The sequence below is a fragment of the Macrotis lagotis genome, chromosome 1, assembly GCF_037893015.1.
Source record: "Macrotis lagotis isolate mMagLag1 chromosome 1, bilby.v1.9.chrom.fasta, whole genome shotgun sequence".
Lineage (NCBI taxonomy): Eukaryota > Metazoa > Chordata > Mammalia > Peramelemorphia > Peramelidae > Macrotis > Macrotis lagotis.
Window position 1 is genome coordinate 663,409,869 of NC_133658.1, and position 19,926 is coordinate 663,429,794.

The window sequence follows — 19,926 nt, forward strand, 5'->3', positions numbered from 1 at the left end:
CACCTGCCAGTAATGTTAAGAAAGATATACTCTCAGGGGAAAAGGTTGAATCATGTTTCCTGCAATTATATTTTTTGGAAAACCTAACAATTGTAGGTGTAGTAGTACCATTGTCATGATTGTGAACAGGCATATAATTGTCAATTACTTACTCTCCCCTACCCATCTTTTGAGGTGCTAAATTATTCCTCACCTCTCTAGCCAATCCCTCTGAGAAATGAAATACTCCCTCTTAATGTCTACTTTGAACAAATATTTTAGAAAAAGCTTTATCAGCTAAAAAGACAAAGCAAAACACCAAAGAGTAAACAAGATATTAAAAGACAAGAATAAAGCTCCCAAAAGGGAAGAGTGGAAAGAGATATCAAACTCAAGGAGAGAATTAGGAAAAGGAGAGAAAAGAAATGAAAATTTATGACTGCAGTCTGAATGTGTTTCACCAACTGCAAGATTCAGCATGAATTTGCAATATCTCCTTGGATCTTGAATCCTAAACTTAAGACCCTATAGCATTAGCTTCTCTGAAACATCTATGGCTACCACCCTTCCATGACTTCTTCCTCTTGTTCTTTTTTGGCTTCCTCTATTCTATATCCCAGAACTACAAAGGATTCAGGAGGCTAACATGAATATGAATCAAGTTTTCTGCCAATCCCAAGGTCAGGAAACATTTGAGTGGTAGGATAGAGGAAGGTTTCGGCCTGAATACAGTAAATATCTCTATTATCCCATCTCCTAGCCGATGTCTGGAGGTACAAGATATTGGGATATTTTCTTTTGGCTACTAATGCAAAAGATAAATTATACAAATTAAAGGGTGACAGAATAAAGCTCTAGCAGAGAAAGTGAGGGAGGTCTACTTACCTTATCCTGTCTCAGTTCATATATATATATATATATATATATATATATATATATATATATGTAGTAATAAACATATAAAAGAAAAGAGGAGATATAAATATGGGAATGAAGTATCACTATCTATTTGGAAAGGGTTAAAAATTTTCTTTGAGTTGGAATGAGATCTTGGTATTAACAGGTCAAAGATTGTTCACTTTCCTTATAGACAACAACAGTAGCATTTACATAACACTTTTAGATTTGTAAAGCAAAGTATTAAATAAATATCTTTTCATTATATTCTCACATCACTGAGTGATAGATGATATTATTATCTACATTAGATATGGAAACTGAGGCAAAAAAAGTTAAGTGACTTGTTCACAGCTAACTAATAAGTGTCTGAGACTGGGTTTGAATGCAGGTTTTCATAACTTCAAGTCCAGTACTCTATCTACTAATGCCACTAGCTGTCTTTACAATGTTAAGTCTGCAAAATTCCCTGACTCAGCCAACTGTTGCTCCTCAGATCAAAGCTTGTGAGATAAAAAGTTTTCAAGGCAAAAGTACCTGAGTCTGTGAGTGAGGTGACAGTTGATATAAAATTTCTTTCCTAAAAAAATATAATTTTACTATTATTTTTATATAGTAATCTTTTTAAAAAATTTTTCACAAGGCCACACAGCTACATAATAAATAAGTGTCTGAGACTGAATTTGAACTCAGGTCCTCCTGACTCCAGGGCTGGTACTCTATTCACTACACCACCTAACTGCCCTGGTAAAATTTCTGAAGACCCAGTCCATTTTGTCCCAATGGAGCTGCCTCCAGGCCCATTGCCTGTTGGCTCAGAGGAATCAGCTGGAAGGGTCTATACTTCACTCAAGTCAAACCTCAGGTCCTAGAGACCCTGTCTTTTCTGAGGTCTTCTCAAGTTATATTAGGAGACCCATTGCTTTACTCCTTTATTTTTGTTGTTTTGCATTCATTTTGTGTCAGTTTTCTGCTTGTGGAGGAAAAATGAAAATTTCTGACCTAGGCAAGTCGCAGTTTTGGACAGTGTGACCCCTCATCTTTTTTCAAAGGGCAGTAGATGGGAAGAGAATTTCCTCTACTTCTACCTTTCCACATCAGACATGGCAACTTACCATAGAGCTACTGACCCAACAGGAACTTCTACATCAAGCACAGAGACACATAATGGGGACCACGAAACAGCTTTAAGCATCATGACCTTGACAAGAGAATTGAAGAGAGCCGATTGTAGATTCAAAGGTCCATTAGCCCTAGCAGGTGTGAGCTAAAGAGAGAAACAGGTCCAGAGATCCCAGCAGAGAAATCTGCCCAGCATAGATAATTCACCTAGGGGGATCTCCTTGGGAAAAAAATTAAGATACTCTAATTCTTAAGACTGTATTTCACTTGGCCAAATTTGTTCACTGTCTCTGCATTTCACCATCACTAACCTGGAAGCTACTTGCATTTATGCTTTGTGTATTTTGGAGGCAACATACTCTTAGTTGATGGGGAAGTGTTTGGAAGCTATTGTTCCCACTATGCTATCTTAGAAAAAAGTCTTTGCTTTAATCCAATTGCCTTTTCTGGCTGACTATTAAAAGTAAGAAAACTAGTATTGACTCTTTTTAGGAGGCCTTTCTGAACCTGAAAGTGATTGCCCCTCTGGAGACTCAACCTAAAAAAATTAAGTGCCAACTTGGTGAGGTTGCATCAGAAGGGAATATTCCACAAAAATAATATCAAAATTATCTTGGAAATATACATGGAAAGAGGATGGAAAAGAGGAAAGAAATGAGGGGTGAGGGGGAAAAGGGGAAATTCTTGATATATGAATAGAACAAAATTTGTAATCATCTCAGCTTCTACTTCTGTAGCATTCTCCCCCTTCCTGGCATTACTTTCCTTTATTTAAATTAGATATCAATGCCCTCTGGCTTACCCCTAAATGACAACACTACCCACTTTCCCATTCTAACATCACAGCAAGACCTGCCTTTTCTAAAAAAGATAATCTCTTGTTCTAACTCTATTTCCTATCTGTACCATCTCCACCCTTTATCAAACTTTCTTGTTAATCATTAAACCACAGAATTTAAATGAGTCTTAAACACATCTAGTACAAATCCCTGCTGTTACACTATATCTACTGAGCAATTTAAGGTTTACAAAAGATTTTCCTTGCCACAATCCTGTAAAACATCTAGTCTAAGTTTTGTTATTATTGGTGTTGTCATTGTCATTGTTATCATCTCCATTTTAGAGATGATAAAACTGAGGTCATTTCTCTGCCCGAAGGAACCACAATTGTCCAAAACTGTCACCATTATAGGATGACTGTTTTTCTGTATGCATTGAAGGTGACAATGAATGCCAGGGTTCATTGCTTTTGTTTTTCAATTTTTTTCAAGGACAACCAATAGAACCCAAGTTGAAACCTTCAGTTCTCTCAAACTAACCAGGTCACCTGGACATGCCTATTCTAGAATACTCATTGGTCTAGAATTAAGACAGAACAAACAAAAATAGGAGACTCATGTAACAAGACACTTTGTTCCAGTTCAGCTCTTAAGGAAACAGCTCAAATATCTCTTTCTGACTTCAAGCCACAAGAGAACAAAGTAGGGTATTCATTCTCTTTATGTATTCCCACTGTGATTTCTCTAAGTGATCCTTGAGTCCTCTGTTTTTCCAGTTTTGAAGTCAATTAGATGATAAATCAGAATGCCATTAATATTTTAGAATTGGATAAGACTTAGCTTATCCAATCATCTTCTGAAAGTTGAGTTAAGAAGTATAAAAAGAGAACTGTATTTAGAATTGAGAAATAGTCTCAGATCCCAACTCTGAAACTAAGTGTATGATCAGAGGCAAATTATCACCAAGCAATATCATCTTCACACAAACATGACCAAAAACAGGCTCTTTGTGGTCTCAAAGGAACATCTGTCCATGTTTCAAGGACTGATGCCCAATGTCTAGTCTGCACCTATGTTATGGAAAATTAAATAGGAATCAATAAAATTTCAAATAAAAAGAAAAAATCACAAAGTCAAAAAGCAAGCATTTAGTTTTTCTTTGCCTAAAGCAAAGGAAGGAGATGAGATGACCAGAATGTGGAGGAGTGGATGAGGGAGGCTGCAATTAGAACACTCAGACCTTTTGCCTCTAGAGGCTTTGAAGTTTCTTCAACAGTATGTACTGATTTTGTAGCAGTCAGGGCAGAGCAGGTCCCAAGCACAGGGCTCAGCTCAAAGCTATTTGGGGAAGTGGGAGGAGGTCAGGGTGGGGAATACTGGGTCTGTGCTTAACTAAGGTTTTCTGCCTATGCATAAATTTATTCAGCACAGCTAGCTGACTGTGAAACACAATCTTGACCTGGAAATATGTAGATTAGGTCTTTTATCTTCTATAATTCAAACATTTTTTTCAAAACATAGATCATACCAGTTAAAGTGGAGCAAGCCATAAACTCTACCCATGGTATATCTCTCTCTGTCTCTCTGTCTCTCTGTCTCTCTGTCTCTGTCTCTCTCTCTCTCTCTCTCTCTCTCTCTCTCTCTCTCGCTCGCTCGCTCTCTCCCCTTGTTAGGTATTTGGGGAATGGTAAAGGGGCAGGATAAAAGATTTGATCTGGGTATGCTTGGAAGATGAGGTGCCAAGGCTTTGAGTCAGTCTTGAATATGATAAAGGGCAAGGCTTAGACTGGGTGTGAAACACATTACTAAAAAAGGCCCTGGGCCCAACTTCTGCTTATGGAAGACAAATCCACTAGTGGATTACCTGAAGATCTATGGGTCAAAACTGCCAACTGGAGAGAGAGAGAGACTGGTGCAAAGTATTGTTTAGATTTGAAAAGTCTGGTAGGGAAGAGAAAAACGACTCTCCTGGCAGAGGAGGTTAGAGAGGAAAGGAAGCTCAAGGCCTCTGTGTTAGGTCTGCCCAGACAGGGTGGGACTGGGGGCTGGGGAATGAAAAGCAGGGTGATTTGTAATTAGACTGAGAGAGTAGACAGTGAATCTTCTGAGCAGGAATGGAGGCAGCAGACTCTTCCCCTTGGGATTGAGACTCTACCGCAGTAGCATCCACACAATAACATTATTTTTCTCTTTTAAATAAGATGTACATGAATGTTCACTTGCACCCAATTACTGTAATGCATGATTTCCATAAAATTAGCTTCCCCTGCTTAATTATAGTCATCTCAGGAATAAAGAGGAAAGGGCATTTTCGTTCCCACATTACTCTGCTTAGTTTGTCTGCCTCTTCCCCAAAGATAACTGGTGCAAGCTCACATAAAAATATACTTCACAGTTGCCGGAGTTTGCAATACATTTTCTTTGCTTCTGCCAGGATTATGTGTTATCTAAATCGTCAATGTCTTTATCTGGTCTAGGCAAAAGGAAACTGATTCTTCTGAAATTTGGATAGGGATAAACTAGATGGCTTTGTCACAGAGATCCAGGTTTCAGAAGCTTTGCATACAAGGCAAAGTTTAACCCTCCAGTAAGGAAACAGGGAGAGGGTGAGGCGATATCTAGGGCTCCTGTTTTGCAGAAGCAGCTAAGAAAATTTTGTCTTCAAAGGACTAGCCAAAGCTGCTTTGAAAACAAAATGATTAAAGGCTGCCTCTTCTCTCATCCTACATCAGACACATTTCGGCACCCTGCGTTTCACCCCCATATAAGAAGACAATTTTTCTCTGAGCATCACTTCAGATTGCATGTTAACTTAGAATTAAAAGTGAAGTCCACCACAACCTACACCAAAGGATTTCTTTTTCCTCCACCTTTGTCAGACTGGGTGCCAAAACCCGAACTGAAGAGGATTCATAAGGCTGGCATAGAAAGAAAGTGATTGAAAACATAAGGCCTAGCATCTGTATTGCATCATCATCAGTTCAGTGGCAATGGGAAAATGTCTCTTATAGAAGGCTGGCCTAAAACACCTCAAGAAGACCGTTTGCTCTTGCCAGCACCACAAAGATGGAAATCTCCCCTTACAATATGTTCACACTTAGTCCTACTTGTACATAGGAAGAGCAGTTGTTTAAAAAAAAAGCAAGTATTTTATAAAGCTCCTACTATGTTCTAAGTACTCTCCTAAGTGCTTTTAAAAATCTTATAACAATTCTGCATAACAATTCTGGGACTTTGGTGTTATCATTATCATCATCTCAATTTTACAGTTCAGGAAACTGAGGCTGATACAAACATTAAGATATTTGCTCAAAGTCTCACCTTAAGTGTTTTTGTATTCATAAAGCTTGGCCCACAATAAATACTTAATAAATATTAGTTGACCGGTTGTGGTTGAACTGAGTACAAAAATGGGGGATGAGAAGTGGGTAGCTGACTGCCACATGGCAAAGACCTCATAACTGTTCTATTTAGCAGACAATGCCCAGGTCCTACTTTGTGGGAACTTTGCTGCCATTTCTACTTCAAAAGAAATGGAGCTTCTTTAACTGTTTTCACCCCAACCTTGTCAGTGTCTTTCCACAGGTGGTCACTCAGTAGACCCTAGGCTAGCAAATGCTTGGGCTTCTTCTGTAAGTCAAGGATTAAACCTTCGCTTTGCCATTCAAGCATCTGGGTGGATAGAGTACTATTAGACTTGGAGTCCTAGGGTCAAACACTGTTTAGATGTTTGCTAAATGTGTGAACTTGTGCAAGTTCTTTCTGGGTTATCTATCAAATGAGGAGGTTAGAGGGAGAAGCCTTGAGGGTCCCTACCAGCTCTAAGCATATGAAGCTACCACTAAAGGTGTTATTCTTTGTTTTCACCCTGGTACCCTCATGGTTACCCTGAAATATGAAAAGGTTTTTCAATTTTACTTGATAGATGAGAGTCAAACAAATCCTTCCCCCTCCCCCAAAACCATGGAAGAGCTTGTTGCTTTAAGAAGCAGGAAACTCTAGTACTCAAACAATCTGGTCTGGGATGTCATCAAGATCATAGCACTGGTAAAGGATGATCCAACTTACAGCAGCATGGTCTGATTCAAGGGACTTGAGATTCAGAGGTAAAATCTCATTGCTTATCAGTTGCACATTTTGAAATTTTCATCTCTTGCAGAAAATGGATGATGGAGTCCAGAGTAAACTTCTAGCTATAAGATCGTCCCTTCTCTGGTCTTCAGCAGACCAAAATATACATTTAATCTGATTTCCATACAAGAATAATGGAATAATATGGCATTGTGTTCCTGACCCACATCTTGAAGTTGTTTTTTTAATAGAAATGACCACAAATAGCACTTAAAATTGTCTACATTATATGCCTAGATAATGGAAAATCTTCTATCATAATCATGAATTAAACAAGTTAATTCATCAAACAATATTATGAGAGACAGTGTTGCATACCAAGGAAAATAAATGCAATGAGAATCAAGAAATCATGATTTAAACCACATACTTATCATTCACTATCTATGTCATGTTGGGCAGTTGGTTTAACTTTCCTGAGACTCAGTTCTCCATCTCTATTAACTATCTACTTCCAAGATAGTGATGGAGAGAAGATAATTAGCATTCACTACATAGTATTATCCTACTAAGTGCCAGACAATATTCTAGACATTGAGAATATAAAGACAAAAGTGAAATAGCCCCTGCCCTCAAGGAGCTTGCAGTCTACTCTTGGGGTAAAGTATATAGCAGGAAGGATATCTAATGGCAGTTTGATGAGGCAAGTGGCTAAAATACTGGCCTGGAGTCAGGAAGGCTCATCTTCAGTTCAAAGCTGTCCTCAGACATTTTTTAGCTATGTTAACATGGGTAAGTCACTTAACTCTATTTGCCCTCAGTTTCCTAATCTGTAAAATGAACAGAAGGAAAAGGCAAACTACTCTACTATGTTTATCAAGAAAACACCAAATGGGATCATGAAGAGTTGGACATAACTGAAATGACTGACCAACAACAAAAGTCCTGAAAGGAAGCTTGGCTTTAAGCAGTCAAAAAGATCGTGATAATCAATATAAAATTATTTGATTTCCTTATAGCTGCATGGTATAATTATAGTACAGTATTGTTAAAATGTATCATTATTATAAAAGTATATCTAATATGTAAAGGAGAGGGGAGTAGAGGGGGAACCTAAAGGGAGATACTATAAATATAATACAGTAACAAGTATATACTCTAGGGGCAGCTAGGTGGCGTAATGGATAAAACACCGGCCTTGGAGTCAGGAGTACCTGGGTTCAAATCCGGTCTCAGACCCTTAATAATTACCTAGCTGTGTGACCTTGGGCAAGCCACTTAACCCCATTTGCCTTGCAAAAACAGCAAGTATATATTCTATAAAGTCTTTAGTAATAGCTTAAAACTACACAGAGCGTTTGGGGACATGCTGAATAATAATAATAGTATTTGTGTGTTCTGTTCCTGTGTGTGTGTGTGTGTGTGTATTGTTTGTTTTTACTTCTATGAATCAGGACACGAATATATTATCAGGGACATAGAATTCAGGAGGCCTTCTCTTGGGAGTTTTCATAAACATCTTTTAGGATAATTTTGAGAAGACTTAGGGACACTTCATGTCTTTTTGAGAAATTTATCCAGAAATTTGCTTTCCTTTTCTCATTGTAAACTTCCCTCTAGCAAATGTTATCATTAAAGAGATCAAGTTGTTGATCATTCTGCTGCCTCTGAAGCAGAGAATCTTTTTGCTTTCTCACAGCCTTTTTATCAACACTAGTAGCTTCATCTTGCATCCTGATGCTCCATAAGGTATAACAATAAATTCATTACCCATTCTTTATTTGCACTGAATTTTTCACTCTTTGTTCCCTTATTGCTTGATGTTTCATAGTGTCTTTAAAAAAAAGCATTAAAGTTTTTTCCTTTGCACAAAGGTCCAACTCAAAATCACACAATACCAAATTTGCCCCAAATCAAAAATTCCCACCACACTCCAGCTAACATGTCCTTAGGCATTCATTTCAAGTCGATTGAATACATATTACTAAATGCCTCTTTCAAAGTGATTATAGTAAGAGTTGAGAGCCAAAAAGATATAAATAATAAGATGGCTACCTTCAAGGAATACACCTAATCTTGAAGAAAGAGGGAGATTGAAGTAATGATTAGAGGTGAGTTGATTAATAAAATGATTATTAATTAAACTGTATTTGATTAAATTTATTAAGTCCATGTATGTGAGCATCAGGAGGTATAAAAACATGAATAATAACAAAATTCTTGCCCTTAGAGAGCTTTTGGCCTAATATAGTGAGGAGACTTATAAACAAAGAAACATAATAAGCATAATATTTTCAAAGAAAATAAATTTAGATGAAAGGCAAAAATAGGAAGGATTCAGATTTGGAATAGGATATATTTGCTTTTAATTGACTTAGAAAGGCTTCATAATAGTGAAGACCCCTAAACCATACTTTAAACAGATGGAAGGATTTCAACATCATTGCTCATAGAGTCCATTTCAGAAGAGGAGAATGGGGTTCTTAAATGTACAGAGACAGGATAAGATTTGAAAACAATTAAGAATTGAATGTATGTGAAAAGGAGCAGATTTAATTATTTCTGGAGTGTTGGATTAAATTCAGGGTTTAGAGAATCCTACAGGAAACAGGGAGTGACTGAAAATTTATGAACAAGGAAGTAATAAAATAAGACTTGTAAAAAGATAGCAAAAATCTAGATGAAGGAATATAGGACAAAGTTCCAGTATTGATATATACCTATAGGATAGTCTACATGGTCCTTTCACTAGTTACCAAAGAAATTTGCTGTAGTAATTAAATATTAAATGGAACAGAGAAATGGAGCAGAGAAAAGTCTTTATAAGGAGGTACAAGATGATTGGATTTGACCTGATGGACTCTGTGATAGTTCAGTGCAACCATAAATCTGAGCAACAAAAGAGATGAAATAATCTTAAGGAATAGAAACCTTACAGAACAAAAGTAGCCATCCTTTTAAGGAAATTCTCCTTGAGAACAAAAGCTCTGAAGAGAAAGTTTGGGAATGGCAGGACACAGTAGTGAGACACAGATGTTTTATTGGGAGCCAACGCTCAGCCCTAGGACCCTGAAGTATCTGGTAAAGAATGTTCCCTTTCCTGAATAAGGCATAGGGTTCTGTGGGGGATAATACCAAGTATAATATGAGGGATTGATTCTTTGTCATCTATGTTATTATTTTAATTAAATGTCAATTTTCTTTGAATTTATATTATTTTGTTTTGATCGAACTAGACATTTATCAGAATGGAAGTTTGAGACTATGATTTGTCTTTCTGAGAATTCAAAAACCTTTTATAAAGTTCCTTCTATTTGCATGCCACAGTGCCTGGCACGTGGTTGGCACGTAAATGTTTATTTCTTCCATCACTTACTCACCTATGTATTGTGGAGGTAGAATCAACAAGACCTAGTAACTGTTTATTAGAGGGAAAGAGAAAAATCAAGATTATAACCATGAAAAGCCCAGTCAATGGTAATGCTACAGATGGAAATAGCAAAATGAAAAGGAGAAAACTCAGGTTAAGACAATGAACCTGGTCTTGGATAAAATGAGGTTTGAGGGACCACTGAGACATCTAATTGCAGATGTTCTGTTTATTACTATGCTTCAGAGGAGGTGAGGACAGAGTTTGTGATTGTCATGGTGGATCACTTGTGCAAAGGCATAATGTAGGGGATGGAATTGTGCCTAAAGGGTAGAGTGAAGGAAGGAATATGGAATAAAGGGAAGCTATATATTTATTGAAGTAATGCCACATCATTTCAAAATGTATTTGGAACTCCATTTTTGGAATTGCCTTCATAGATAGCTTACTCACCACACAAGAAAATTAGTCTCAAGAATTCATAGTCTCATGACACTCTCCCTTAATCCTTTTTCCACTTCCTCCCTCTTTACCTGCTTTTAGCAGTTTAAGCACCACCACCCATTCTTTCCTTCTCTGCATCATAGTAAAACAGAGGACTATTGGACTTGAATTTAGAATAAACAGACTCTCTTTCTTGGTTCATAACTGATTGACTTCTGTAAAGCACTTAAACTTTCTAAGGTCCAATTTCAATGCCTGTAATAGAGGGTCCATAATAGTTGTACTACCTTATTAAATTATGAGCTATTTTTACAGAGATGAGCACTAGTTGGTGCAGTGGATAGAGGACCAGAGATAGAATCAAGAGAATCTGTCTTAAATCTGGTCTCAAATACTTGTTAGCTCCTTGACTGAACCCTGTTTGCCTTAGTTTTCCCATCTGTAACATGAGTTAAAGAAGGTAAATGACAAAACATGCCAATATCTTTGCCAAGAAAACACCAAATGGAGTCCATGTACAGTCTAAAAATAACTGGACAATAAAATAGGGAGTCAATAATATTTGTATTATCTTCCTTACTAAATTGAGCTATTACCAGAAAGATGACATGGTCTCATGTTATGAGTTTCAGGAAATCAGATGATGTGAGTTTTGAGATGGGACGTCACTTAATCATTTTAAGTCCAAGAGGAAGTTACTGAACTCCTGTGAATATCAATTGCCTCATCTGTTAATAAAAGGGGGGGATAATACAATTTATCTCACAAGACTGTTGTCAGGAAAGCAATTCGCAAATTGGAAAATATAGTATAGCAACACTAGCTTATGATTATGAGCTAGATTCAACTACCTGAAGGCATCCAGAGACCTGATACTGACAAGATGTTAAACAAATAAGAGGGATAGCTGGGAAGATAGGTGCTCTGGGGTTAGACAACCTGGGAGTCATGGGGAAAATTTCTATAGACAACAGTCTATCCCCAAAGGGTAATAAAGTACAATAGAGAAAGACTAACAAAAGAAGGCAAATTAGACATAAGACACTGGTTTCAGTTCTGTTTACTACATCATAGGAAGGAAGGTGATTCAGTAGAAGAAAACAAAGAATAGTGAAGAGAACCAGAGAACAAATTGGGTGAAAATTTATTGAAGGGATCAGAGATGTTTAGCAAGGATAAGAGAAAACTTAGAGAAAGGAGAACATATGGAAATTGTACACAAATATTTGAAGGACTGCTGCATGCAAGAAACATTAGATTTATATTACTAGGCTTAAATCAGCAAACTAGTAGTGTTGGATAGATGTTTCTAATAGTTAAAGCTGGAATTTTCTACCTTGGGAAGTAATGAATTTCTTCTCATGAGCAAAATTTGGAAGACTGAAGGGAACTTAGAAATGATATTGGTTAGACTAGATGACCTCATACATCTCTTCCAACTCTGAGATTCTACAATTCTGGAAAATTAGATCATTTTTGTGTTTCCTTACTATTTGTAGCTAAATGGATGATATGGTTATAATTGTCTAAATGCCAACTAAACTGCAAATATTTGAGAACTTAATGTAGTTTTCTGAAAAAGAACAAAAAATAAACTGTACTGAAAAATAGAGGCTCCTGCAAGTGATCAAGCATCATCCCTCCATAACTTTCTTTAACTAGGCTTAAACAATAGGTCAGAGGTAAAGTTCTCAGTCTACTCCCCTAGGGATATAGAGGAGCATAGAACTGATCAGATATAAATTATTGTCCTTATGCTACTTCTCTATCAAACTGACACGTTCAACTCATTTTGATGATCTTCCAAGACATGCTCACACAGGACTATTTTAGAAGTGTCAACACCTTTTTTGACTCCCTAGGCTATCAATTAATGTCAGTATGATACCTGTAGATAATAAATTTCACTTTGATACTTAAACTGCAAGAAATATAAGTTTATTGAACTTATTGTTTGCTGACTATAAAAAACATGCTAAATCAATCAGGTGTTTCTAAGTAGTCAGGCAGATGTGAGTTCAAGTCCCTTCTCAGATTCTTCTGTGTCTCACACACTTTGGGAAAGTCACAACTTATCCTAGCCTCAGTTTCCATGTTTTTATAATGAGAATAATAATGGCACCTATATCATAGAGCTGATGTGAGGATAAAATGAAATAACATTTGTAAACACTTTATAAATCTTAAAATCTTATAAAAATGTTAATTTTATTATTGTAAAGTGGTGCCTTAAAGGCTTTCTCCTCCAATAAGGTCATGCATATCCCCAAATCATATCTAATTCCTTAAGAGATGTAGTAACAATACCTAAAACTTCAGTGCATAAAAGTTATAGAGGATTGTGGCAACTGTCAACGTCCAAATGTAAAGAAACTTCTCTAGAGATGATAAGACACTCCAAATGTTTGCCAGACACTTGTGTTGATTGTGTCCAACCTTAATACATTGCAGAGCCCCCTAAATAACATCTGACAACACTCAAAAAGAGTTTGATCTAACTTCCTCATAGGGGGAAAAATGAATGAAAAATGCCTGTTGTCCAGACTAGGATTATGTAGGACAACTCAGAGACTTGGTCCTTCAATATATTTATCTTTGACAGAAACTATGTATAAATAAGAAACTATTAGTCCCAGAAATAATTAGGGAAAGAAAGCAGGCTGGATGAATTAACTTTGGGAAACTGGATAGTACTTTTCATTACCAAGAATCAAAGATCATATTCTTAAGACTATTATATTTCCGAGGAAACTATAGGGAATATTCCTAGAATATCAGTCTCTGATGAGTTCAATTTGAAAGTTACTGGAAGAGCAAGAGAAAGGCAGATGATGAGTGTTAATAAGTAGCAACATATTAACTCAAAGGAATTATGTAAGACAAGTGCAAAGGTTATCATCAGAGAAATGTATGATCAGAAAAAGAAGATGGGTCAAATCAAGTAGGGAGAGCAAAAGATAACAGCAGTGCAGTCTGTTTGCTTCAGAGGTATACATTCAATAACAAGAGATCTAGAAGAATTGAACTCATAATCAATTTAATCTGAAAGTACCATAGTAAAAAGAATTTGTTGTAAGGTACCAGTAATCAAAGATTCAATTTAGGATGACTCCTTTTATAACGAATAAAAGGCAACATAATTGAACAGGCAATGTGGTACAGTAGAAAGAGCCCTGGCATTAGAGTCAAGGAACCTAAGTTTTATTTTTAGTTCTGCTACTTTATCAGTAACATTGGGAATCATTTCACCTTTCTGAATTTCAGATTCTTCATTTGTAAAATGAATGGTTTGGTCTAGACCTAGGGCCCTATTCAGCTCTAATCTACAGCAGATTCCATGTCAGAAGACACTTTGTTTGACAACTAAAAATACAAAAGCAGAAAACAACCTAGTCATTCCTGGATATCCCAAAGTCTTATATAGTCCCAATGAAAATGCTCAGCCTATCAACAAATCTAGGAAGGAAAGGAAATAAGAAACATCCTTTATGAGTTCCTTTATTCCAAGTTAATTTACCTCTTTCATTAGGTTCTCTTTTTTGAGATTGCTATTTTACTTTTTTTCCAATTACCTGATATGAAAGATTTTTAACATTCATCCACTTGCATATTTGTGTCACATAATTTTCTTCCACACTCCCTTCCCAACCCTCTCCCCCATAGCAAACAGTCTAGTGAATGGTATACATGCACATGTATGGTTTTAAAATGTTAACACATTAGTCATTTTGTTTCTGAGGAATTAGGACTAAAGGAAAAGAAAGAAAACCATGGGATGGGAAGGAAAAACATGAGAAATTTTTTTTTAAATCATCATTCAGATTCTGTAGTTTATTGGTAGTATTTTACCCGCTCTGGTTATGGATGGGAAAAATTGTCCATAACAGGTCTCCTATTATTGATCTCTGAATTGCTGAGAGGAGTTGCATCCATTATAGTTAATCAGCTATCTACCCTTTGAAGGAGATGATGCAAAAATAGAAAATGTTAGCACCATAATAATACTTTACAGTCATAAAAGTTTAAAATTAGCTTTACTTTCTGGAGGTCAGATGTAAATGAAACCAATCTTTTTTACTCTACACCTGTGACTTCATCTGTGAAAAAACTCCCAGTGTAGAAATGCCCTCCAGCAAAATTGATAAGCAACTTCTTCTAAGAGACAGGTCAGGGCCACTGAGAATTGCCCATGGTCAAGAGTGTGCCAGAGTATATATTTGAGTTCACTCTTATTGACTCCAAAGTTGCACTCCACCCACTGTTCCATGCTGTCTCCAAATGAAACAAAGAGACTGGAAATGATTATTGCAAGAAAATTAAAATATCCTTCCAAAATATGACCTCCCAATGTAAAATATAGACAGTCTTAGATTTCACAAGCAGAGTTTACACTGGAAAAATGGAGAGGTCAGGTGAATAAAGAAAGTTATAAGTGATCTGAATTAGAGTCTCTACAGTTGCAGTCCCTGCAGGTTTTAAATTTTCAAATAAAAGAAATCCTCTTATTTAATGGTTAATAAAAGTGATTAATAGTTAAAAGGCAATACAAAATATACTCTAGCAGACACCCTGTAAGATACTAGAGGTAATCAAACTGTTTTTAAATGTGTGTGTGTGTGTGTGTGTGTGTATTTCTATATTATATAATTTGCACATTCATTATTAAATCTTGGTCACTCTGACTCTTTGGTATAAGAAAAGTGAGGTCTAGTAAGATTTAATTGGACTACATTTGGTATCTGAATTGGGTCCAACACAAACCTGTCCCAGGTCCAATGAACAATTCCAGAAAAAGACCATGATGGCAGTACTATATTAAGGGACCACAGATTCAGTGCAAGGGCAGACATAGCTAACTATAAAGGGATTAGCTAACTGCAATCATCTCTACTTTGAACATATTTGAGCCCAAAGCAGAACATTAGCAGCACACTTTTCAGATCTGGTGAAGTCTTTGTGGAATTAGGTAAAGTGCTCTCAAAAGAAATTGCAGAAAAACTGTAAGGACAAGATACCTTATGAATAATGCCTGCTACTTGTCTGTTCTTTTACATTCATATAGTTGCACTGTGGTTTCCTAATTGTAAAACATTTTAGTCCCTGAATTGGTTAATTTTTTCAAGTTTGCATGATGTTTGCAATCTCTTACCCAATATATAATGGAATCAGGGAAGGAGAGAAACCAAAATTTCTTCAAGATGGTTGATTTTCTGAACCTTACAAAGGTCCCAGGGAGTCAGTGTGGTGACACATAGCACTTGTGGCTAGAGAATATGCCATGTTGGTACTTTGGCAGCAGGAGATCCTGGCACTGAAGGAAATGTCCTGTGTGAGGCACAATCTGTCCTGTTTTGTGATGTGGTTCAGAGTCATTTGCCTATCCTAATCATTTTCTAAGGTGTGATCTATTCCCGGGAAATAGCTTCAGCAGACACATACAATAATAGTAGAAGCTTGCTGAGTGAGTGCCACTGTGGGACAAAGCAATTGTATATTTAATATTGTTCGGGATTACTGATGGTGTTTACATTGCCTAGGAGAATTGGTGAAATCTATACTTAGTGAATCAAGTTGGATGCTCATGCATTAGACGCTGCAATTCTAGGCTTGACTTTTAGTCCATGAAGTCCTAAATAGTGCAGGTCTGTTATATCTAAGGGACTGCCTGCTGCCTTATGGCTCATTAGAGCCCAGGCATCAGCAGGATTAGACTTGCTGACCATTCTGAGACCCACACTTGAAAGGAGAAGGGGGGAGACTTTTCTCTGTGGGATTGACCTTGGTCTTTTGTATCACATTTCTAGTCATTGTCAAGGTGGAATGAAAACTTGTCCAATTTTAGTGGTATCAAACTTAGAGCAGACTTATTATCAGAATATGCGGTACTGTGGAATGAGTTTTCTGTTCTAGCTCAAGATCCCTTGGTAGCAAGTGATTTGTCTAATAGTTAATTCCATGATTCAAGTGTGAATATACAGCATGATAATTACTGAGGAAATGAATGGTTTAAGATACACAGGTTCTATCTTACTTAAATGATTAGATGGTTTCCTAAATGTGGAGTAATCTCTCCACCAATTCAATTTGATCCAGTTCAACAGACATTTAATAAATATCTTCTATGGACAAAAAAGTTATATATACTAAATGTAAGGAATACCAAAAAAAATGAAATAGTTCTTTTTTTCTCAAAAAACTTACATTTTTCCTAGGAAAGATAAAATAAAAACTTTTCTAAACCTTCCCTCTCTTTTAAATACATGCATACATACATACATACAAACCAATAGACATACATGAATACTTATACATATATATTCAACATCATGTAGAACATCAACTGATTCTTTTACTATTAGAGTTACCAGGGTAGCACTTGGGGTAAGCTCTTGATATCTTGTTATATAACTAGCCCACTGCTTTTTTTTCCATATATGTCCTTGATGTACTTGAAATTGGTAATTTAGAAAACAGAGATGGAAACAATTACTTTGAAGACAAATGCAAAAGAGAACATCTCAAAAAAAAATCAAAAAATTGCCCAGAGATACTGGGAGGGAAGGGGGAATTAAAATAACAAAGGTATGAGTAACAAACAGGACAGAAGTTTAATATTAATTAATTAAAGGTTTCAAAAAAGACAATGTATTCAAGAAAGTAACATCTCATTTTAACTATTCAAGCATTATTAATTCATTTTGTGTTCATTATGGTAATGTTGATCATTTGGAATTCATTTAGTCTTTATGTGGAGGGAATCACTACTTCTGCAAAAATTATAAAGTCATTCTGCATTCGTGTGCTATTTTTAAAAATGCCACCAGAAAGTTGTTTTTTTATGCCACCAATGGAAAAAAAATGTTCCTTTTTCAGAAAAAAATGAAATTGCACTCTTCATTTTGTTTTGATAACAAAAGGGTTTTTTTAAACTGTAATTTTCTCTTTTTTTTAGTAAATTCTCCTTATGCTATAAAGTGCTGTCTTTTTTATGAAATAAAAAGTATGTAAATATAGACTTTTTAATGGTGATTTTTGTCCTTTGAAAAACAAGAGTCACTGTTGTTGCTTTAGCTTATCACTTATAACAGGGAAGTTATTGAGTTGATATTTATGTCCAGAGCAGATGACACAGAAACAAACACATTTGAAATACCATCTGCACTATGATGATTTCTTTCTTGTAGGCACAATAGACTTGTTGAAGTTTAGCCTGAGAAGCAAAACCAGGCTTGAGGGGAGAGCAGGGCTATGTCTACCTTAGAAGAATAGGCAAACATGTTTTGTTGCATTTGGAAATTAGGGGTGCAGAATCTGGCAGCATCCTATGGAACTTCTCCATTTTGGCAGGTACAGCTCTCACTGTCTTTTGGCCTGCCATCTTCTAGACTGCCCACTTGGCCACATGCCCCAGCGCCTACCTCTCCTTCCAGTCTGTAATCAGGATTACACAGCTTCTCCATCTGTTGCTGGTTGCCAACCTGCTGCTTAGGAAACCCCAGAATACTCTGCGCTGAATGATGTGGGAGTGGTGCTCTTCACAGCGATTTGAACTAAGACGAGAAAGCAGCTGGGAGGGAGGAAAACTGGATGAAAGAACCTGGCCAGAATTGCATGTTCCTTCTAGAGAAGGCAATCTCAGGGGTTCTGTGGAAAGTACATATCACCAGAGTTGTTAAATGCCACAAGGCAAGAGGATGTCAGAGAGCCCATAGGGAACATGTTTCTGGGAGATGAATTTGATCATAAAGAAAGGGAGAACAAAAGTATTCCTCCACAATCCAGTGGGGTAGACTCTTGGTCCAAATGAGATTTAACTCCTGATTCCACCACTGACAGCAGAGTGATATTGAGCAAGTTAATTATTCCTGCTCTGGGTGAATTCTTCTATCCCTTCTTTCCAGAAGGGTGTTTTTTAAAAAATATATTAGAGGGGCAAAGCACCCTTTGGAAGAAACTTGGAAGATGAATTAAAATCTTGGTTCCTAATAAAAGCTTGTAATGGTCAGACTTGCTTCATGTATTAGATGTAATGATGAGCAGATGCATATAAAGTAAATGTGAATATATTGAATTACTTTTCCCATTGATTTCTAATGCAGTTTTGCCTTTAAGGCTATACAAGTAGAGCTGGGAAAGACCTCATGATTTCCAAATCACACAGTCTCAGAGTTATAAGAACTCCCAGAAGTTTTCTAATCCAATCTATATGTGAACAAGAACATGCCTTTTCAAGTGGTCAAGTAAGTTGTCCTGAAGAAGTTGTCTTGAAGACGTGACCTCAAGTAAGTGATGCACATAATTTGGATTAATATGAGGGGGTGTTGTGCAAGACAACATTCCCACTATCTCTCCAAGAACAATATCAGCAGCCTTTGGTAGAAAGACTTCAGTGACAAAGAAATCCTTACTTTCTGAAATAATTTTTCCTATTTTTCTATAGATCTAGTTCTTGGGAAACCTTTCCACTCTTATGTAAAGGGCAAAATCGGCCTTTCTATTTTAGCCACCCATTGCTCCCGGTTCTGCTCTATGAGATCAAACAAAGAAAATCTAAACCTTCTTCCTATTACAATCCTGCAAATATTTGAAGACAGCCATCATGTCCCACCTACACTTTCTTCGAGTGAAATAACCTGTTTTTGCAATTCATCCTCATTAAAAAAAAATGAGCTTCAGAATTTCCAATATCCTAGTTATCTCTTTCAGGTGTTTCTCTAACTTATCATTGCTTTTCAACAAATCTGAAAGATTATTGAATCAGGTAATCCAGCTGTGGCTTGAACAAGGGAACTATCATATCCCTAGTCTAAGAGACTATGTTTTACTTAATTCAGCATAAGACTTCATTAACCTTTTTCGCTGCCATGTCACACTGTTGACTCAAATTTGTAGTCTATTTTCCCATGTATTTTTAAAATAGATACCTTATAGCATCTTGTATCTAGAAAGTTAATTTTTTCAACCTCAGTGAATGACTTTTTACTTATTCTTATTTCATCTCATTGAATTCATACTAGCATTTTGGGCTATTGAATTTTTTGGTTTATATTATTAGTTTATATCTCTTAATGTTGTATCATCTGAACATATGATAAGCTGCCTGCCATCTGTACTTTTATTCAAAGCAGTAATAACATTATTACATAGGGCATCCAGGCAGCACAGTGGATAGAGCACTGGTCTCAGAGTTAGGAAGATGGGAGTTTGAATCTGGCCTCAGACTTTACTGCTACTAGCTGTGTGACCTTGGGCAAGTCACTTAAC

General features: G+C 36.5%; 1 long non-coding RNA gene across 1 annotated transcript in view; it reads right to left on the minus strand.

The window, feature by feature from the left end:
• Positions 1-957: 957 nt before the first annotated feature.
• The window catches only part of LOC141507621 (uncharacterized), a 146,454-nt gene continuing 127,485 nt past the window's right edge, over positions 958-19,926 (minus strand). The window contains exon 3 of the long non-coding RNA XR_012474208.1: positions 958-18,229. This is a non-coding gene — a long non-coding RNA (uncharacterized LOC141507621). The remainder of the gene's footprint in view (positions 18,230-19,926) is intronic.